Source organism: Hyposmocoma kahamanoa, unplaced genomic scaffold (genome assembly GCF_003589595.1).
Source record: "Hyposmocoma kahamanoa isolate Upper Pololo Valley unplaced genomic scaffold, ASM358959v1 190, whole genome shotgun sequence".
NCBI lineage: Eukaryota > Metazoa > Arthropoda > Insecta > Lepidoptera > Cosmopterigidae > Hyposmocoma > Hyposmocoma kahamanoa.
In genome coordinates, this window is record NW_020653718.1 from 256112 (window position 1) to 280550 (window position 24439).

Consider the following 24439-nt stretch of genomic DNA (forward strand, 5'->3'; position numbering starts at 1 on the left):
ACTTTATGTTAATAAGTTGGTTTAATTTTTATGGGAACTGTAATTCGTTGGAATTCATATTGAGTGTGCACCTTCAGCTCATTGATAAAAGGTTGAGTATCGGGCTAATATTACGGCTTTGATAATTTAATGCTGACTACATATTCTACTATTATTATCAAAGTTTGATAATGTGGTTTTCATGATGTTCTACCGGCTCTACCCCAAAGATTACACAATTATAAGGATCGTCTTGAACCTTACCTTTCTTCCCACGTTCGGGATGAAAATATATTTTGCCGCGTCATTTCTGAGGCATTCGTGGAGATAGGCAACCACTTTCGGATCAACTTACTTGTATCTGACGGGAAATGAAATAGAAAACCTTTTTATTGTAAAAGAATACCTGTAGGTTTTTCTTTAAGTGATATATATTTACGTCAAGTGCGAATAAAAGCAGGTGGACGGAAAGTATCTCCATCTAGCTAACGAGTTCACCGACAAGTGGGATCCGCCTTCCACTGAAATCATTCCAATTGTTTTGTACGTAAACGGGTTGATTCCGGCTAACCTTGCTAACAAGTTTATGCGGTTGGAGTGTCGCTTTCACCAACACAAATGTCTCGTTCACCGGTTCTTGTACCCGAGTCTGTAACCCCGTCCGCCTGTTACGTTGAATACCGCATCTATAGATATCCAAAATTATAAAAATAATTTTGTGCTAGATAATCTCACCAGTTACCTCCTATGATCTCAAATTAGGCAAATCCCTGCATCCCAAAGCAACGAAATTCCTAACGTCATTTCCCGTATTGGTCGTACCGGCAATCAATCGCGGGACCTTCTCATCCAACGCTCACAGAGTTTACCGCTAGGCCACAAAAGTCCTTCAATTTCAATCAGATTCAATTTTAATGTTAAATATAACAATATAATATAAACATATTTATATTATAGCATACTTAATGAATTCTCTAAACCTTATTATGTTCAGTGGTTTTTAATTGTTTATTGTTGTTCGTGTAATTGTAAAGTACAGTTCAAAATAAATTACTGAAAATCTTCGTCGATTTGGCAGTTTCTATATGTAGCTTGAAGTATGCCATCGGAATGAAAAAGGGCACAACTAACATTTTTATCAAAACTAAGCTACGAACATATTCGGAATCAGGAAATAAAGGCCAATCTAACTGCTTTTGTGTTTGTGGAAATATATCTTAATAATTCTTGAATATACAGCAAGCTCAAAGTTCTATACCGATTTCAATAATCAGATTTTTTTACTATAAAAAGTTATATTTCAAGTTTTTACGTTAATAACACTAATATCAAAGTATTTTACTTAATGTGTTTAATGTACGGAACCGCGCCCTTATTATGTAGTTGAATATAATTGTGCCCTTAAGTACAATTCATGAGTCAAGTAATTAAAAGTCACATTTAAATTAGTTATGCCCAAATTTAAACGTGACTAGTTTTTTGTACTAAGTTAATAAAGAAAAATAAGTTATTTTAAAAAACGGCAGAATAAAACACAACATAAGTTTCTGTATAAAAAATGTGGTACCTTTGTATTTTTATCATAAAATAAATTACGTAATATCAAATGTATATTTTAAGTATTGTAACACAATGACTTTAACAACATTTGTAACAATAGTTCCGAAGTTTACCGCAAGATGGCATTGGCAAAGAAACCACGGTTTCTGAATCGCGATTTTAATATTTTCCCTAATGTAATGGACCTGTCACTAATATTTTGTATGACGCATGTAGACCTGATTTATTCTTCTACTTGTCTATAGTTAAGTTGATCTATTCAACAATTGCATTTCTGCGGTTATCCTCATTACTAAGCGGAAGCGTCTCAAACTCGTGCCCATTTTTCGGGACAAGATACGAGAAAACCTCTCACTTGGGACTTGTCGCGGACTCTGCACCGCGCTTCCATCCAATGGGACGAATCCCTTTTATTGGACCCTTTCGGCGGTTTAGGGCCACAATGAGAAATGACCACAATTAAAAGGACCACTTCTCAAATTGACCATTTCTTGAATTGACTACTTCTTTCCTGGACATAGTAAGGGGGAACCAGCTACCCGAGCTAACCACTACTACCCTCTACACCACAGCCTACTACACTACTTAATATATATATTAACTATTATTTAAATAAATAAAAATATTTGAACACATTTCTCTTCGAATTTACAATTTGCTGCTCGCGCCTTTCTTTCTTCCAAAGGCAGAAGTCTTAATAAGAAATTTTGTTATTTAATTATCTCAATATTGAATCTCCAAAAATACCAGTCAGCGGCAATGCTTAAAATTTTAATCTAAAGTCTCACCTACCGGCTGATGGTATTTTAGCAAGGGTAATTTAATTAAGGAAATGGAACTACGACAACATGCCTCGAACCAATATTAATTAAGGCAACGCCTGGCGACAATATGTATTGGGGGATTTTGGTATACCAAACCGCATAATTACACGGGATGCTGAGAAATATTCTAACTATATGAACACCAACTACTATTCTGCCTACAAAAATATGTAAATGAAGCGTAGTTCCCAGCTACTACGATTGTCCTATACAAATAGATAGATAAACACTTTAAGGCTCACACAAGAACAAAAACAGTACATAAACAGCTTGAAACTGATGTAGGCACAGGCGGCCTTATCGCTAACAGCGATCTCTTCGAGACAACTTTTCAGGTAGAGGATAAGCTAATCAGACCGGGATACGTAGTGTGCCAATAGCGAAAGAAGGATGGCGAAAGCTGCTCCAATAACGACGGAGAGCCATTCATGGACTTTCTAGTATAATTTTGCGTTTTAGTTTATGCCTAGTTATTAATATATATTTGTATATTTTTAGAAGTCGGGAATAAAGAAATTGCAAAACAATGTATTTTAGAATAGATGCAAGAACACAAAGCAATTGATTCAATTCGACCATAGATTAGGTAACGTTCTTGTACATACGTTTCATTTTAAGCGTGATTGAATGTTTACCTACCTGAAGTATTGGTTATTTATAGTACACACTTAAAACATTAAAGCTACACATTAAGTATTTCTACTTAATAATCAATTAAACAGTAGTGACGTAAAGTAAAAAATAAAGAATAAGAATATGTTTATTGGCATCACAAACACACAGAAAAACAAAATACTTTACATATTTACATTTTTAAGAAAAGAACAAGATACTTATGCTAAATAAACATTAAATGTGTGTTAAACATTAACAAAAACATGCATTGTTAACGTGATACCATGCCTGAAAACATTGTGAGTCATTACAGGTGGTCCCACACTAGGCTAAGCCTGTCCTGTGGCGACCTTTTTACGGCTTCAATTTCTTAATCCCGGCATTGCATAGCGTTATACGTTACGTTACCTACGATTAAAACACAATGTGATAAAAATATTTAGACAATTTATTTAAAGAGATGATGAAAGTTGCTAAGGAACGTTTTGACACAGAGACCTCTTGCCAATGTCAATGTCACAATGATATCGAGTGTGACCGTCTAAGGCAGATTTCTGCCACTTGAGCAGATTTAATTGTTATTCATTTTCATTGCTGCAGAACATGATAAGTTATATTAAATGTGGCAGAGTTTCGGGATTAGTATTCGAGAAGTTCTTTATTATTTTTGGGAACTAAAACTAAAAACTTGTTGTTTTCTGCTACTACGAACATACATCTGAAGCGACATACGAACACATGACAATGTTATAAACATAACCTATGTCAACTTTATAACCCCAGCTTCTACAGGCAGTACTCAATTAGCTTTTTTGATGCTTTGATAATGAATCACAAGTATTGATAGGTCTCCTTAATGCACGTCGTCAAAAACATTGGGTCACAAAGAGTACGAGTTGTCGCCATCCTTCTTTGAATTGTATAAATAAACATAAACTTACATTATATTTTATCAAATAATAAATAACGATATAGTATACCTACTATATATATAATAGTATATATAAATACACTAAATCAACTTATATTTACGATTAAAAAATGCACGTGGCAAACTATTACTTACGCAATCCAATTTTGAAAACTGGAAGCGACTTAGAATGTCGGATTTTAAACAAAGTAGGTGAGATTGTAGACAAATGTTAAGGTGTCTAAGTAGGAAAGGGCTACAGACATCGAACGAGCTGCGTGAAACTTACTTTCAATATAAAATCACAACATCTGTCAGCCGCGATCAAATTTGTATAGCAATCGCACCGCAATTGGCTCAGTGTGTGGAGCTTCCTAGTTTTGTAACTTTACGGCGAATTTCGCCAACCTGTCTGCTAACGATATCGGTTATTACCAGCAGAGACAGGCACATATTCTGCAGGTAGTTGTATATATTGTGTTAACGTAATCATCGAGCGCTCTATTTCACAAAAGTCCATTTTCAAGTTTATAGATAAGTTTACAAAATAGTTTTATCTAGTAAACAAGTGACGATCACTACTTAAACAAAATAAGAGAGAAACGTATTGTTGTGATTTGAATGTTACTTTGTCTCAAATTGCGGTTTGCAATGAAGTTCTACTTGTACCAAATACTTATTTAAAATGTACACTGTAGAGTTTGTAGATTTTGTGACAATGTAGACTGAATGTATAAACCATAATTTATTTTACGGCTCACAGGTTAAAGGCTAAATGTGTTTAACACTTTTGTTCACATTGATTTGCTCAATACTTGGTTAGGGCGGTCAGGTCAGGCACAAAGGCTCCTAAATAATAAAGAATTAAGAAAACAGATTTGTTTGAGTTTTCTATAGATAAGGTACTATTTCGATTTACGCTACAAGACTACGGATCAACTGTAGGCAATATTTATTTTTTATCAACGGTAGCAAATGACGGAGTTGTATTGCTTTGAAACTTTTACATATCAAATACCCGTAGTGTTACTGCAGTCTACCGTTGCGCTACGCCGTTGAACGGAACTACTTCTACACCAATTCTAACACCAATTATACATAATTATTAATTAATCTTTCTCGTTTACGTCGAATACTATGCTGACAACAAAAACACAGATGTGAAAATTGAATGACAACATTTAAGAATCAAATTTTTTCAAGAACTGCTAATTTCAGAAGTTTAATAAACGCCGTCTTATATTAAAGAAAATGTAAGGAGTGTCGGACGTTTTGATGACGTCACCGAATTAAGTCAAATTCTAAAGTCCGTACACGCACTTCTTGTCAAGAGGATGAGAGTGACAGATGCAGTATGGGAGCTTGCAGTAATTATGATACTAAAGCACAAAATAACTTATCAATAAAATAGGTTCTATGTAGCAGGTTCAAAAAGGGCAGCTTGATTGTACAATATTAATTTGTTACAATTTTTAAATTTTCAACCTTTTCGGCTTTGTCAATAAAAATACATTTTGTTTAACAATTTTTTTTCAACAAAGTTTGAATGAGTCGACGTTAAAAGATATTAACTTGTTTTATTGTAATACCAAGTGACGGGACGAACGTCGTACGCCTGCTGGTAAGCGACACACGCCTGTCAACAACGTTACAGCGCCATTCAGATCTTTAAATCGCAAAGATCTGAGTCTCCCATTGCGCCCGTTACCATGAGACATAAGTTGTCCCATGTGTTTGTAATTTCACTAGCACCCTTACCGTTTAAAACCGGAATGCAGTAATGCTCCAATTACTGCATGCTCTACTGCTACTAAAATTTCTACTTTATGGCTTATTCTTTTTTAAATTGAAACTATAAGTGATATTAAATAACGTACTGATATATGACTTAGCGTTAAACAGAAAGTAATTTCCTTATCCAACTTAAAATTAATGATTGTAGTCACTCTACGTTCTTGGAGGTTTACAAAATTGGCCTAGTTCAATGTGAAAGGAATTTTAATGCCCTAAATTCCAAATGTTTGGAACTAACTGGGTGTACCTACTTTGAGGCCGTTATGTTTGAGTGACATAACCAAGGTCATGCCTAAAAGTTAGAAACGGGCAACTTCGTACATGATGTAGGTACATACAATTCCAGCATAATAGCCTTTGTTTGACTTAGTTGACTAAAGTTATTGGAACGACCGTTAGTTGTTTGGGTGTATTAATATACCTTGGCTATATAATTATTATGTCAGCTTATTATTAAACTACACTGAAAACCTGGGCACTTTGCCGAACAATACGGCTGACGATTTCTTATTGAAGGGGGGTTACCTATCAGAATGTCGAAAGTAATTTTGGGAGGAAAATGTTCTTTTTTCTTTTAAACCTAACTTAACCTAACCTAACCGAACCTAATCGTGTCTTTGCCACAAACATCCAACATATCCTGAAAGAACAACGGTTTCATTATAATTTGGTTTTCGGAGTAATGAAAATTCGAACAAACATTATTTCGGAAAAAATAAATTCGGGTTTGTGATAGATTACCAAGAATTATACTATAATATAGATTATAAAGAACTTATTTCGTCAAGGCACCTTACACGTCCAGCCCTTGAGTTTATTTAATAAGTTGCAAATCTCAACCAGTCAACCATTGTGGCAAATATAAAAAAAAATATACTTAATGATGCAACACTTAAAACAAATACGACACCTTTATGATTCACAAGTCGTGGGCGTTCTATATGAACTTAACACTTTACGTTTTTTCTTAAAGTTTGCGCTAAAATATTATTTTTAAAATGACTGATAGATAGATAGATTTATTGTTCACACATAAAACAAGAACAGTACATAGACAACTTAGAATTAATGTGGGCAAATGCGGCCTTATCGTGGTCTGCATAGATTCTGTAAGTGCTGGAGTTTGTTTAAAGAATTTTCATTGGGGTCAATGATACAGACATCAGCATAATCCATTATAGGTAATAGCAGCGATTGCGCAAGTTCCAACTTGGTCCTCACAGGAAGCAAATTTTTCCACCTTCGCAACGAGCCGGAAGCAGCAAACACTTTTCTACTAACCTCGGCGATGTGAGGTGACCAAGATAGGGTGGAATCGAATAGAACGCCAAGGTTTTTGACCACTCTGCTAAAAAACAATGGGAAGGAGTCGAATAAGACCGGGGGAATAGTTCTGTTGTTAAGCTTGGCAATCTGCTTTGAGCTACCAATGACGATGGCCTGCGACTTGCTAGGGTTAACTGTAAGGCCATAGGTTCGACTCCATTCGCGAATTGTCGCTAGGTCGTCATTAAGTTTGGCGATTACACAGTCCACGTCGGAAACAGGAGCTTGAGATTAGATCTGTAAATCATCAGCATATATGTGATACTGACAAGAAAGTAAGAGCGTAAGGGAGTTAATAAAGATTGAAAAAAGAAGAAGAGAGAGTACCCCGCCCTGGGGCACACCAGCGGTAACATCACAGAATCAAAAAAAAAAATTATCGACACGAACACATTGCCTCCACCCAACGAGATAGTTGCGAAAGCATTCCACCGCCGTATATGAAACAAGGACAGATTTCTGCATTGGCAACAGGATGTCGAAGTCAACAGTATTGAATGCGTTGTTGAAATCCAAAAGAACTAATACTGTCAGATGTTGATTCGTCATACCTTCACAAATGTCATCAGACACCTTGGTAAACGCAGTAACAGTGCTATGCCCTGGGCGGAAACCAGACTGGAGGGGACTAAGGATATTGTTAAAATTCACAAATACTATGATTTGGTGATGGACAAGACGCTCAAGAACTTCAGAACAGGAAAGAAACGGAAGAATAGAAATATAGAAAGTGTCGAGAGAAAAGTAGAAAATATGGCAAAGTAAAGGGACAAGAATTGACGAACCGTGTAGTATCATCTTTCAACTTATTCCATCCAGCCCTTCAGAATTAGATTTAATAGCCAAAATGTTTTTTTCAACTTCACTATCAGACACAAACCTGAACAAGAATGCCGGGTGTTGTGAGTCGTGAGAGGTAGCAATTGACTGCAGCGTAGATGGCTTGATGCTAGAAGAAAAAGTGGAAGGCGTTGTAAAATTTGAGTTTAAAGAGTTGAAATCAATATTAAAAGCAAAGGCAGATTTTGACTTACCAATGCCAAGGGAATTTAAGAAAGACCACACCTTAGCAGTATCACCATTAGAGACCGAGGTATGTATGTGATGACGCTGTGCATCCCTGCACATCCTACTACAGCAGTTACGAAGTTCCTTAAATCAGCGATGAGTCTCATCTGAGGGATTGTTTCTGTGCCGCACTTTAGCGGGATTACGCCTGGCCATCAACGCTTTAATTTCTGCTGTTTTGTTTCTGTATTTTTAAACTGATCATAGATAATAATATTAATATTTAAAAAAAAAATCATTTTTTATTTAAAGTTTTTTTTTTACATTATACCTATTATATACCTAGACACTGGTGGTAAACGACACGCCTGTTCATAACAGTTGCAGTGCCTTTCAGTGCTTTAAATCACAAAGATCTGAGAGGCACTGCCACTGCACCCGTCACTTCGAGACAATTTGAAAAGGCCCTTGTACTTGTAATTTCACTAGCACCCTTACCCTTCAAAACCGGAACACAATAATGCTGTCATTACTACTCGACGGCAGAAATAAATAAGGTGGCAGTACTTCGCTGGACGATCTCTGTCACAAGGAGTTCTACTGCTATAATTACAATGCTTATTCGTTATTTTTAATCGTCGTTATCGCAGATACAATAATCAATTGATCAAATGTTACGAGTATATTATTCATTTGTTAGATCCTTTCTCGATTTCAGAAGCGTAGTTCTCAATCCATTGTACAAATGTACTGTCAATCGAATAGAAAGGTTCCAACGGAAATTCATCAAGACTTTTAATTTTCATAATACTTGTCAAATTGAGTCATACAAATACTCTCTTAGACGAAATAAATTACTAACAAAATCGCCGTTACAAATTTGACATAGTTTTTCTTTACAAAATTGTTAACAGGATTCACCAACTCCGTAATCAAAGGTTAATGTTATAAATAAAGCAAGTTTACCAGCACGCCCCCAACGCAAAATATTTTTTTTTGTACCACCACGACTCCGTAAGAATTAAACGAGAAACCGTTATTTTTATCGTCCATTGTCTTTGTACAATAATACATTTTATGGCACGGATATTTTTAGTACCGCATTGTACAGGTTTAAGGTCAGCAACACAACAAACTATTTAGTAGTAATAATGCGGCTTAGTAGCCTAGTGTCTGCCTGCGAACCTGGAGTCTAGACTTCACAAATTTGTTTGAAAGTCTATACTACCTCAGTTCGAATTAAAATTTTTCCCGTACTAATACAGTAATACGGTCCATTTTGCTTGGATCGAGCGGCAGGGGCACTGGTTTATTTCAGAATTTATTTTTTTTAAAACGATATCGTATATCGTATACTGTATAACGTACACGTATAGACGTATTCTATTTAGTTCAGTTGATATAAAAAAACATAATTGGTATATATAAAGTACCTATTGAACACAACTTTTTTACTTGTAAAATTTTGTGTTTTTTTTTCAATCGTGAAAATCTTTAGGAATCGTGTTTCCACACCGTATAATAATCCGTGTATATATCCTCAGTTTTACTACATATATTTTCCAAAGTAAAAACAACTGCCTCCGTGGCAGGTTACCATGCCGGACTGCCACGCAGAGGTCCCAGGTTCGATTCCCGGGCCGGGAGAAATAGTTGTATGGCCTACAATTATTTCTCTCGTGAGTTTGGATGTAATTTGTGGTTGTCTATGTGTGTGTCCATGGCACCCGCGACACAGGGTTTCCCTAGTGCGGGGCTATGTTGAGTGTGTGCGTTATTTATTTAAAAAAATAAAGTGATTGATGGAACACTTTCACTCTTATCTGCAGAATCAACCAAAACCCTTTGGGGTTGTATATACTCTTTAGAATCTATGTTTTAACTATTCGTTATTGGTTAAAAAATTATTGATTTTTTTCCGTACATATTTTATATCAAACTTTTTAAAACTTGTCGCCTCACAAGTAAAGGCCGTGGGTTGCAATCCGAGCTCGTACCTCTGGATTTCTCGAAATTTAATTAAAACTTTACCATGAGCTTTTTGATGAGGGAAAACATTGTAATGAAAACTGCACATGTAAAAAGGTTCGTAACCTTCGGAAAATGTGTCTTGTCTCCAACCAGCAATAGGTCAGCGTGGCAGACTACAACCTAAACCCTCGTCTGAGAGGAGACACCTGACCATCAGTGGGACATATAAAGGAGTTGATGATTTGGCCTATATTATTCCTATTTAAAAATCATATTCAGATCTCGTCGTCTATAGCAAAGTTAATATTTTTCTGTATTCATTAATATTGTAATGATTCTATTTTACATGTCAAATTAAATTGAAAAATTAAAAAAAAAACAGTGAGCGTTAGATCTCTGTATTAATAATTATAACAAACTAGTGGAGAAATTTCACAAAAAATATTTGTTTATCAATTCAATAAGAATTTAAAATTGAATATTTATGCAATAAAAATAAAAAAAAAACAGTCAAACAATATAATAACTCGACAGCGCATCAATATTCGTCATCATTTATGATATCGTAATTTCTACTTGTTAATAATTTTCACTCTGTAATCGAGCTAAGACTCAAAATTATTATGAAGTCAAGTGCAGGGCTTTGATAACTTGACATTAGAAAAGGATTTAGTCCATAGTTCACCACGCTGGACCAAGGCGGGTTAAGAACTTCACTTAATTTCTAAGAAAAGTGACCCTTCGACATGTAGACTTTATCACTTGTTTTCCTTTGCCGTTAGTGAAAGATATTGCTACTTAACATGCGCTAGTGCTCGTAACTTAGAAGTTAAAGTAATGGAGTACATGCCGTCACAGGAACTAGAACCATCGTCGAGCTGTCAAGTGAGACTTAACCGTTATCTAACTGGATTACCACCACTCTTAATACAATAATTGGAAGCTGTTTATTTGGACTTAAATGTCCAAATAAAAACAAAACACTGTAACACTTGAACCGAAAGTATCTAACATTCCCAAAACCAATATTAATGAGGGTAGTTGACACTTTTCGTGTTGGAGAGGGTCAGAGCTGCATACCGCTCGTGTCCTTTTTGCGGTTTTGTGTATTCTGACCCTTTTGTGTTTCTCATTGTAAGCGATTCCAATACAATAAAGTACTAAAAACATAAAATGGTCTAATTATGTAGGCACTTTAATTAAAAATATACATCATAAACCTCAAATACAAAATCAAATACATGGTGCTAATAAATTATGTACGGATAAATTTAAAATCGACACTTAGTATCAGGGGGATCAATTTAAAGTACAAATCAAAAACACTTTTGACTAATTTTACTTTCGTGTGCATGTTTTAAATTAGTGTTTAGAAAGAATTGGTGGTTTCTTTTGTGTTTGTTGTTGGACTCTTTACGCGTCCAATGGTGAGTTCGAAATGTTGGTTTGTTTGAGGAAACTAATATACGCGATGTGGATCCGAAAAAATAGTTTCATTTCTAATGTGTAGTAATAGCGAGAAAACTTATATTACCATTATTTTTCATTTTAATGTTCAAGTGGCCAATGATAGTTAAAAGGTTTCAGAGGTTTTACTACCTAACTTCAATGTGATTGTAATGAGATAAGTAGGTAATTATTTCAACAAGTATGCGTGCTAATTTGTTAGCACCATCTATATTAGTGCACATTACAATCGCGTGTTCAGAGTGAAATGGGAGCTGAAAATGTTACCTACATTTCTGACCGGACAGGGAAATGAGCCAGGTAATTCAAACACTACTTAAAAGTTTCTTTTCTTAATGAAAAGAGAGCTTAAAATGTTCGCACAAAATTCAATCGTTACCGACTCTCATATAAAATTTTTCTATGGCTACATGATAAGTAATCCCGGGTGCAGTTTGTAACATTGGTGCCATATGTGTTTAACAGTATTTTAATTAAAATTGTCATTATTCAGGTATATGTTTAGTCATTGTTAGCGTGTTAACCATTACGGGCTATGGCAGTAGCTGAGTCATAGTTCCAGTTAAAGTGATTGTATATAATTAATAATATAATATGCTTTACTATGTTTCATTGAAGAGTGCGCGTGGCTATGCCTCGTGTCACTGTGTGATGTTCCAGTAGCCATATAATCTCGTAACTACTTGCACCAGTTTGCACAGAGAGGCGACGACCAGCTGTATATACTACGATACGGGCGTCACCTCAAAGTGAGCGATACAGACTATTCACGCGATGTGCCCTCGTGTATATAACCACCTGCCTCATGACGTCACCAGCGCGTCTTTCCGGTGGTGGAGTCAAGGCCATCAACGGCCATCTGTAAAGTGTCAGTGTCAAAGAATGTCACCAGCGCTCCAACCACGTCTTCCTTTCGCTTTAGACTAGAAATTTGAGTAATGTTATAATAATAATAATAATACTACGCACTCACTCAACATAGCCCCGCACTAGGGAAACTCTGTGTCGCGGGTGTCATGGACAAACACATAGACAACCACAAATTACACTCAAACTCGGGAGAGAAATAAATGTAGACCATACAAATATTTCTCCCGGCTCGGGAATCGAACTTGGGGCCTCTGCGTGGCAGTCTGGCAAGGTAACCGTTCTGCCACGGAGACAGTTTTGATAAAGCTATTACTATTTTCTTTATTATTCGTTTAAAACACAATTTATTATATTTGTTTTTTTGGCACTCTGTATTGATTTTCGCAGGTACATAAATGACATGTAATAAAAATTATGCATAAAATATTATGTTTGTGTGCGAAATTATGACTCTTTTTTTAAATTTTCGAACGCTCGACGACGCTCTATTTAAAACCACAATGAGAACGAAAAGGTATTTATTTAACAAAGACATTTAAGTACACATTAAGGTAAACGAAGACTACGACACTTGCTTTTATTACCTCTTTCGGTTCCTACACTCGTTTCAGCTAAACCATCCAACCAACAACTAACCAAACCGTTACAACATCAATTTAACAACTTTCGTAAGTTCTCACAGATAGAGTTACGCCTTTTAAAAACCCAATACAAAGATCTGCAAGCAAGTACATAGACAAATTAACTGCCTCCATGGCCGAATGGTTACCATGTCGGACTTCCACGCAGAGGTCCCAGATTCGATTCCCGGGCCGGGAGAAATATTTGTATGGGCTACATTTATTTCTCTCGTGAGTTTGGGTGTAATATATGGTTGTCTATGTGTGTGTCCATGACACCCGCGACCCAGGGTTTCCCTAGTGCGGGGCTATGTTGAGTGTGTAAGTTATTATTATTAAAAAAAATAATTCGTAAGATCTGCTGGCTCGAAACATAGCTCAGTTGGCATAGCCATCGCCAGCGTGAGAATCAATAATAATAACAAAGTAGTCGAATATTTTCCAAAAAAATTTCATGATATTCTATAAAAAAGTTGATAAAAAATTGTTTTATAAAAAAAACGGGACCTCCAAAGTTCATGGAAGTACATCTATTTGTCAAGTTTTCTTGAAATCAGTTACCAGAAAGTGTGCGAAACTGGATTTGTCCCCTAGTTTACCACCCTTAGAGGTTAAATATTTGTTCAAATTTACAAGGGACCAATACTGACGTACCCTCTTTCCAACAAAAAAGAACCAATAAAATCGGTTCCCAGATGTCGGAGTAATCGTGTAACATACACGCAAAAAAGAAAAATACAGCCAAATTGAGAACCTTCTCCTGTTTTAAAGTCGGTTAAAATACCATTTCAACCGTAAAGAAACAAAAAGACATTTGATTCCTATTTGGTTTATAGCTAAATGATAAAATAGGCGACGGTATAGCCTTCTCTTGTATCTTCTTAACTATTCCTATAATATCTTTAGCTACAAGATCATGATCATGGGGTGGTACCTTTATATACAGTAACCCGGCTTTCGGGGAGCAGGTTTCACTCGACACCATTTATTCCATACAACACTATTCCAACCTGAGTGTGTTCGAAACATCCTTAAAAAAAACATTAACACATAAACGTCTCACATTAGGAGTAAAAGACACAACGAGAACAAAATAAGGAACAAAGTAAGGTAATATAGAGATTCGCCATGTACTGATTCACTCAGAACACAAAAAAAAGTCGGTCATACCACCGGGTTCGGGTCTCCATCGCGTATGGGTTAGAGACTTCGAAAACATTTATCAACAAGTCCTTTAACGTGATAATTCGTTAACTTAAACTTAGGTAATCAAATGCAAACCCTCTGAATATGTTTTGACTCCTCTATATCAAGACCATATGACCTACAAAACATGTTCACTGCTAAGTACAGCAAACGATACAGCAATCTGTCATAGTAAAGTGACACGGAATGGATGATCTCGAGGATCGCTCCCTTTGTACTAGTTGCAACGTCACCATGACACATTGAGCCACTAATGGGTTCTTCTCGTTGCGATAGTCGAGAAAAAACTTTTAGGCTATACTGAATGTGATGTTAGTGAAGTGTTAGTTGGGGAAAAAATTGTAAGTAGTTTTACTGCGAGTAGCACTAAACCCAAACCCGAGACAATACAGAAAGATAGTGTGCAAGCCATTCGACCACCGAGGTCATCAAAACGATATAACTGTAGACAGTTATCTCTTATTTGCATAGGTTGCTGGATTACAGATTGAGACCTCGATATATTAGAAATAAGAAAATTACACACGCAGGCACGAGAGCAAAAAGAAGTGTTTCCACAGGGCCAAATTAAAATTATCATATTAACCTGTTTGCCTAATTGGATACCACGCTAAACTACTATAGGCTAATAAACTACTATCGTATTTTTCAACAGGGACATAAAATTTTTGTTTTTTTTAAAATTTTTTAAAAAATTTGTGTTTCGATAATTTGTATTTGCAGTACATGTGTTACATTTAAGAACGGAATTCGATTCTTACATTTGACCACCGCGAACACTTTTGTAGCACTTTTGTAAGACGTTTGTTCAATTCTTTGGATCTAATTTTCCTAGCACTAAAGGTAGTATCGGTATCGACCTTGAAACTTCTGAGAAATGAGATTGATTGTCAAAAGTTGATGGACCGTATTGCAACAGTTTCACTTAAGCTCATGTAACATTTTTTTTATTTTAAAAAAGTGCGCATTTATTGATCTCCATCTTACCTGATAGAAAGTGACGATGAGGTCAACGAAGGAGCATGCACACCTGAATAATGAATATTCACTCTCGCCTTGAAAAGGCCCGTTCAGACAACAAATCTGCAGGCAGAGAATTCCACTTCATAGTCATTCGCGAAACGCTTCGAATTTTGGAACATCCAAAACATACGGGTGGAACCCCAGCATACGTCTGATCCCCCGATGATGATGGAAAGGGGAAGGCAGAATCGTGCAATTCCCTCGCACACTATCCGTGATATATCCTGTGAAGTAAGTAGGCGTATTGATGGCGGTGTTCAAGGTCCTGCAGTTTCACTTCTATTAATTCCGAGTCACCTTTAAGCCTCTTAGCAAGCTTTTCTACTGAATCCGAGGTGGCCAGTTGTTATTTAGCAAAACAATCCCAATAATAATAAAAGATATGATTTCTTATTCGTCTATTTCTTATTTTTGTCGCTATAGACGGAAAGCAAGCACTTAAAAAAATTACTAGATATATCGATGAAAATAGTTAAAACAACGCAGTCCATCCCAAAATTGAGACATACGTACAAAAGGGCCAACAAGAATAATTTGCATAACTTTGTAGTAGTCCTTCCGTCTTTTGTTATTTTTGAGTATATTCTGTCACCTCAAGAAACGTCGCTTGATATATCTTTGTATTATGTTTTTCTCTTTATTGGGTTGTTATCGGCAATAAAGTGTATCGTATTTATGTGGGCTCGTTGATAAGTATCGAGTTTGACGTAAATATCTAAACCGTTAAGGTTATCGTCAAAAAAAGGCCGCCACCTAATTGTACATCTTGAAGGGCAATCTCAATTCCAAGTGAAATATCAAATTCTATACATTTCCGAAATCGATGCCGAACTTGAAAACTGAAATTTAGGTTCACGACTTTTAGAAATGTTACAGTATTTGAAGGTGTATGAACATCAAATTGTTTTTTTTTTTAGTTAGACAGCTAGATTTCAGATCAAAAGAGCTTGGAGTATCCAAGCGTATATAAAGAGATTGATGCGTGCCGAGAAAGCAAAAGAGGTATGTCAGGAACAGACTACATATCAGGCATAATGGTATTATTTATATACGGAACTTTTTAATGTGGTGCTTAAAACATCAACCCATAATATGGAAAATATGGCGCCCTGGCGTGCACGACATCGCCTACGCTAGAAGCGTTGTGATATTGGTCTGAAAACTCAGTTAGTTATTATAAAGTCTAATTAGAGTAAATGGATAAAGTGTTAAGGTATGTTAGGCCACTGTAGTGGTGATTTAAATTAATTCATCTTGTTATGTAAATTCCAATTAACGTAAATGCGATCATTAAAATTTTAAAAGAGAACCTCGTCCTTTTTTGAAATCGGTTAAAAGAAAAGTTATTTGGTACCACTGTTGATTAATAACAACTCCAATCATCGCCAAACTTTACAATTTTGATAATTGAACTTTTGAAAGTTAAACTAGAACTCATTATGAATTACATTTTACGATTATATACTTCCCGAACCGATGCTTAAAATATTGATGTTTTACTAAGTGATATTCACATTTGATTACAAAACAGAATACCCATTGTATAAAAACTTTTATTTAACTGATATAATTTTCAAGAAAGCTTTCTTACTGACATGGTTGACAAATTGTCCGTGATGGATCGTCTTCAAAACTGAGAAAGTAAGAATTAAACGAGCAATTTTCTGTTCAAACATCTCGACTTTCTTCAAATTTGGGATAGTACATGAAAATGTAGTTGCTCTTTACATTAGACGAGTCAAATGTGTATATCTTATTCTATATTATTTTAAATTCGAATGTTATTTAATTATCTTTCGATGACGGCAATAAACAAACATTAATTGGGTTTTTTTATTCCATATGTTACCACTGGCAACTAATGGGATATTTTAAATTCCATTTGTCGCTAGTGGCAACAACAGATCTCTTTTTTCTATTTGTCACCACCTGGTAACATATGAGTTTTTTCCCATTTGTCGCCAGTGGGAACAAAGCCCAGTTATTATAAACAAAAAATGTTTTGTTCTGTTTTAAAATTTTATAATATCTACTACACCTATGTAATGTTTATTCACTCTCGCCGTGAAAATAACCAAGTTGAAGAATTAAGGGAATAGCTACATTTCAGAAGAAGATCGGCAGAAGCAGTTAACACTACACAAACTCGAGTTTTGTTGATGTTAGTCAATTTAAAAATAATATCTCAGCTCGCTTTTAAGAATAGGAAGGAAAGTTTTAGTTTATGATTCGTGACTCGTAAAGGTGGTGTATTTTATGACAACCACTGTGATCGAATGGCTTGCATACCGATGTTCATAGTGTCGCCATCTCTGAGGTCTAGGGTTCGATCCCCGGCCGGGTCAGTGTAGAAAACTAACTTTTCTATATTGTCTAGGGTCTATGTGTTTGTGATACCGTCGTAACGTTTTTTCAGACTTCCATAACACAAGTGCTTTAGCTACTTACTTTGGTATCAGAGCAACGTTTGTGATGTTGTCTAATATTTATTTATTGTTTATTTCATCATGATAATACAATCAAAGCACACACATGTTTATAAAGCCGTTAAATACTATTGCGGTTAAGTAGGGACGTGTTACCTCATTCATCGTATTTGCCCGACATAACGCTTTCACATTGTCACTTTTTTCGGTCTTTACAAAATTCTTTGAATGAACAATAAAGATACTATCAAACGACACTTATAGAAGTATTTTATGAGTAAAGACGAAAAGTTTTACTAAAGCAGAATTCTAAAATTACTCGAAAGATAGCAAGAGATTGCAGATAGATAAAGAGAAGTTTGAAATTTATTTTTCAAAATGTTTAACATTATTAATTTTATACCGTACGGACCTTTTGGCCAGATATATAAGTCTTATGTAGTTAGGTTCTTTTATAATGCATTGGTATTGGATAATCTCTAAATAATTCCAGTCGACCTGATGTTAGACGGAAAATGGTATCCAAACGGGAAGTAGTCTAGAGCAGTGTTAATAAAATCACTGACTAAACCACCTTCCCCCTGCCTACATACAAAATTTCGTATGAGTTTAATATTACGTTTTTGTATAAAGATTTCTTTTTTCAAAATTGGAATTAAGAATATAATTTTAAAAAGTTAACCAATACTGCACTATAATTTTTAAAAGCGCAGCTTATCTCAATGAATTACGGTCCCCTTTCAATTGTCGTTAAATAAAAATGCTTCAACTATTTTAAAAATAAATTAACAAAGTAAAACAGTTGTGCATATACATGCACAACTACTTTCATAAATATTGTACACATAAAGAAATAAAATTTGTATAGTAATAATCGTAAATTTTAGTTTGTAAATAAATTCCATAAACTTTCTTACCTACATGCATTCCTTGAAAGTTAGCAGAGTTAACGGGGTGACGTCAGAATATTCACAAAGTATGGTCCGCACTATAAATTGCGTCATAAGTTTTGACAAGTTCGTTGTTATAAATCAATTAGTTGTTTCCACAAGCGGAGAGAGGCGGTAAGCGGGCGCGAGACACGGGTATATTCGAACGCAGTAACGTTGGACTGCGGGGCTACCTCCGCGATTGGGTGTACTGCGCAAGCGTGGATATTTAGAATTTGGTGTGGCCAGCTGTGCTTATTCTGCTTCACTTGCAGTTTTAAAGTTTACAATGAACACGTCACAATTCACAATTTTAACATTTTAAACGACGATTTGAAAATTAAAAGAGTAAACTTTGAATGGATCTTATTGCGAATAATTTGAATATCTTTATACATAATATTTATAAACAAGAATATAAACAATATATACTGTGTAGTAGACATATTTAATAGCAAGATAAATGATGTATTGAGATTGACCGTGCTTGGCCGCTGTGTCACTTGCAGTCGTAAACGATGACATATCGACAATTTACAACAAGTTTGTATTGAGTTATTTCAATTTAATGTCAAATGTAGCAGTAGAGCTCCTTGTGAAAGAGTTTATCCAGAGAAGTACTGCCACCTTACCTATTTCTGCCGCCAAGCAGTAATGTGAGTATTATTGCATTCCGGTTTTGAAGGGTAAGGGGCTGGTGAAGTAATTTCACAGCCAGGCTGATGGGACTTGTCAACTATGTCGCAGGGTGACAGGCGTAGTGGCAGTGCCCCTCAGATATTTGCGATTTAAATAAGCTCTAAGCGGGACAACGACCATTGTGTCGCTTACAACCTGGCGCTCGACTTGATCGTCCTGTTATTTTGTATTATAAAAAGGTTTACAAAAGCGCAGTGGCTTAATGGATTACATTGTGGGCGCTGGATATGAAGGTCCCGGGTTCGATTCCCGGTAGGACCAATTTGGGACATCAACTTTTCTTTTAAATTTGTTCTAGTCTGGATGTTCTGGGAAGTGCTCCAGAATTCCGTTGCCCTGGTACTCATAGTATATGTCTCATTGGTATATATTATATAATATTTATCAGACACTGTCTATACATCTCGCTGAAAAGTGAGTAGAGTATATATTTGGTAGAGTAGACTGTATTATTATAATTTTGTATGATTGTTTTTAAAATTTTCATCCATTTATTTAGGTAGGCAAAGATTACATTTTTCCTTGTCTTTTATTTTTATATGAATTTTTTACCGACCTAAAAAAGGAGGAGGTTCTCAATTCGACTGTGTTAGTTACCAAAAACACAAGGTGAGTTTAATTGTCCGAAATTCCTATGTAATGTTACTTGACATTAGTACAGGTCACAGAAACAATTACCAATCCTCTAACGATTCTCATATACTTATATAAAAATAATGAGTTCCGGGTTCGATTCTCTGTAAGACCAAGTCGGTTCTGGTCTAGATGTTTTTGCCAGTGATCTACAGGGAATTTAATCCCTGGTCTAATGCCTGGCTGGTTAATAATATTATTATTAACTTTGGTAAGTTTATTTTACCGGTAATTAAGTTTTCTTTAAATACAGTAAAGTATAAGTATGATAATTACATGTAATTTTTATGATGTGTAATTATTCCTACATTACCGGCACGCTATGATGGCCGTTTTGACAGATTACAATAGTGAGGTCAAATATCAAGTTATAATCGAAAAAAATATAATCAAATGACAGTTGCATCTATAACTCTTTAGATTTATAACTAGTATAGCAAGGCGTAGCTGATTAAAAAAAATTAATAAAACGAAAATAAAAATGTTTATTTTATATATCGTCCATTCGAAACTGCTTGGTTTTGCATTGAGCTTTGAAGTTTGCCGGAGCTAGAAGTCCTATATGTGACGATCGCATTAGATTTCATTTATATAAATTTCGAATTTCGAAAAATAAATGCCGAGTTGTGTCGCTATACATCCATAAATTTTACTGCACATCACTATTGGCAACAATGTACACCAATTACCTCCTTCAGCGTAGTTATGATTTAATATGAAACTTGATGAGCGGACAAACGTCAAAACGGCCATCATAGCGTGCTGGTAATTTAGTATAAATCATAATAATAATAAATTAGCCGATATACCAATATCGGCTAATACTGCTGGATACATACGTTCCAAACCCTCCAATTGCGAGAAGTGGCCCTCTCGCAATTGGAGGGTTTGGTAGTTATTATTTATACAGTTCCCATGCTAGCCCTATGCGAATTGGTAACTTCACACACTTAACGATGTTTTCATTCACCCAAAAATTTCTAATTACATTTCGCACATAAATTCTGTAAAACAAGAGCATGGCTAAATTCGGAGCATATTCCTAGTATCTTCTTCTCTTTCGTATCACTCTTGACAGAGTGGTCGTGGTCATCACGGAGTACGTGTGGTAACGGCTGACGTGGTTTGCCTTACGACATCTCGCCATCCCTCGTTGTTAGTGGACTCCCTCGTGCACTCATGTAAAGGACCCACCACAATAAGACGCTCTTTGGAGTCATAATTCCGTCTTGAGACATGGCCAAAGAATGTTAGTACACACACAGTAGACAGACGCTGCTTGATGACGAGTTCTTAGAGTATGGAGGCGTTTGAACGAAAGTCTGTACACGATACCCCAAGTATTCTTTTCCAGCACCACATTTCCAGAGCCTATTATTATTCGTAGTATGGCATTCTATACATATTTAATAATAATAAATCTATCAAGATTATTTATCTTTCGATGTAAAAATGAGAAATACTGAAATATTACATGTTTAATAGACATAAGAGTCAGGCGATAAATTACTTGCCTATATATGATTAAAAAAGATTAATCGAGATAACGAATTTTTTTTATGATAGCAAGTTACGGAACGAACAAGTTGCCTGGTTGTAGTGCCACTCAGAGCTTTAAATCACAAAGATCTGAGGGGCAATGCCACTGCGGCCATCATCCTAAGATATAAGTTGAAAAGTCCCATGTGCGTGTAATTTCTTACTCTTAAAATTTTGACTCGTTCTCGTTGTCAAAATTATAAAAGGAGGACGTGCTCATAGATCATCCTCATGTAAAACTCAAACTTCACGTGATTTCGTATAGGCCATTTGGAGGTTAGTGTCTGGACTGTTTAGCAGGGAGTGTTTTCTAATACTGATTGTACTTTTACATTATAATTTTTTTTTGTTATACATAGGTTGTTATATATATTACATAAACAATATTTAAGAAGTAATTACAACATTTGAAAATGGAACTCTTTGGCTGTAGAATACAGTTTGTTTATTGACTATCACTTGTTTTTATATTGTGGCGTCATTTTAGAAATTGGTTGTCTACATCATCATGGACTTAACTCGTGAAAATTTTCGTGATATGATTTTCTACGACTTTAAGTGTAATTTAACAGCTCAGCGGAGTTTCGCTCGGCTTTAAACTGCTTTTGGCGATGAAGCACCATGCAAGATGACTATTTATAGCTGGTTTGCAGAATTCAAACGCGGTCGTGTGAATCTCAGTGACGAATTTCGTGATGGTCGCTCGTCCACTGCTGTGAACAACAAAAACATCGATGCTGTGCGCCGTATCATCAAAACATACAGGCGTGTGACATACCATGAGATTCGGGCATCTTTAGGCATAGGCATGAGTCAAATACAATCAATACTACACAAGTATTTGTGTGTGAAAAAGCTGTGCTCTCGGTGGATCCCACACAATTTGACTGAGGCTCAAAAAACGGATCGCGTCACTTGGTATTGCACCAGATTGGCGCCATGCTTACCAGATTCAACGAAGGGGCGTCAAATTTGATGTGGGACATGGTAACAGGTTACTATGTCGTGACAGGTGACGAAACATGGATTTATAGTTACAATCTCAAAAGAAAGCAGCAATCGAGCGTATGGGTCTTTCGAGATGAGCCGAAACCAACCAAAGTGGTGCGCGTGTAAAGTGCCTCAAAGCGGATGATTTCTTCTTTTTTTAATAAAACTGGTCATGTGGCTACTGTTGCTTTGGAGAATTATTGTACCGTGAATAGTGATTGGTACACGACCATTTGTTTGCCGAAAGTCATTGACAAACTGCGTAAAAATAACCTTAAACGCCGTATCATCTTGCACCACGATAATGTCAGTTCTCACATGGCTAGACAGACAAATGAATTTTTGAAGGTGAACAACGTTGACCTTATGAGCCATCCCGCGTACAGCCTCGACCTGACACCTTGTGACTTTTATTTATTTCCAAACCAGCCTTTAGTATTTAAGAACCAGTTACGCGGTCAACGATTTTCATCACCTGAAGAGGCTGTCGAAGAGTATGAAAAATATGTTTCAGAGATGTCACGGAGGAGTGGCATAATTGTTTTCAAAATTGGTTCATTCGTATGAAAAAGCACATTAACGCTAACGGAGAATATTTTTAGAAACCATAAATTCATTACTGACCATTTATAGTATTTTTTTCTTATTCATTCCGAAAACTTACAGCGCGCCTCACGTACCCTTTTCATTTTCTACTTGTTAATAAATTTATGTGGACTGCGGCTTTTCTTTCTTTTCGCTAAGGCTGGGGCACATAGTTCCCTAAGATGGCCGTAGTTCCCTGGACGAACTCTTTCACAACAGCTCTACTGCTTCTTTAGCAGTATTTTGCTATGGCAGCTAACCACCCTGCGTTTCCCGCGCGCCTAACACCGCAATTTTTTCTCATCGCCGTCCGGCCTCGTTCCCGTGAAATTACAAAACCGCCGACCGCCGTTGAAGGTACGAAACACGCCGAGGGGATTCTTTACCGCATGTAATCATCCTAAGAACAACAAGATGGGATAACGAGACTTTTAAGGGTTCTTTTCACCCGCTCGGTACTAATCATAACAAACAAACCTTAACATTCACTCTCGAAAATTAATTGTTACCTATTAAAATTGGTAAATCTATGGCACGGAGGCGAAACCCAATAAGTTTTATAACATTAAGTGACGGGACGAACTAGTTGTGTGACTAATAAGTAAGCCATATGCCTGTCTATAACAGTTGCAGTGTCACTCAGAGCTTTAAATCGCAACAATCTAAAGGGCACTACTACTGCGTTCGTCACCCTGAGGCATAAGTTGACAAGTCCCATGTGCCTGTAATTTCTAAATCTAAACTTGAAATGAAATAAATGATTATTATTTTTATTATTTTTATTATTTTTATTATTTTTATTATTTTTATTATTTTTATTATTCTTCAAAACCGAAACACAGCAATGCTGATATTACTGCTTGGCGGCAGAAATAGCTAAGGTGTCCGTGATTCTTCGGACGAACTCTTTCACAAGGAGCTCTACTGCTACTTCTATTATTTATTACACTAAAACATATTCTCTATCCCAATTACACTAACAAGTATACTTACATTCATTCATATGCACTCACCATATCGAATAGGTTATTTTAAATGCACTATTTTTACAATTTATTATTTGGTTGTAATTTATTCATGAGTATACATATTAATAGGGCCATTAGGGCGCCTACTGCAGTGATATTTATACGCACAGTACAACAAATAGGTCAGCACAACAAATACATGGCCCCCAGTTCCCGGCCGCTCTGTTAATCCTGGTCATGGTAGCGGCCATGATAACGGCGGGGCAGGGGGTGCTAGAAATCACCGGGTTACCTCAGGCTACCTCAAATAACTGACACTGAACTGACCCTGACAACGTTTGACGTTCGATATGTTGGTTTCATCGCAATATTTTCCTTTACAGTTAGCGAGAGGAAATACTACTAAATAAAAATAGGAAACGTCACAGGGAATCGAACCGTTCATCTCTCATTTGAAAAGTTTTCGACAACCTCCGTGGTCGAGTGGCTTGCACACC

At 36.0% G+C, this 24439-nt stretch overlaps 1 protein-coding gene across 3 annotated transcripts in view; it reads right to left on the bottom strand.

Annotated features, from left to right (window-relative positions):
* The window catches only part of LOC113226356 (nectin-4-like), a 100988-nt gene extending 82318 nt beyond the window's left edge, over positions 1-18670 (bottom strand). For 2 of the 3 annotated variants that reach the window (XM_026458946.1, XM_026458945.1), the window contains exon 1: positions 18517-18670. The gene's annotated coding sequence lies outside the window, so the exon portion shown is untranslated. The remainder of the gene's footprint in view (positions 1-18516) is intronic. The other variant, XM_026458947.1, reaches the window with a different exon arrangement.
* Between the last annotated feature and the right edge of the window lie 5769 nt (positions 18671-24439).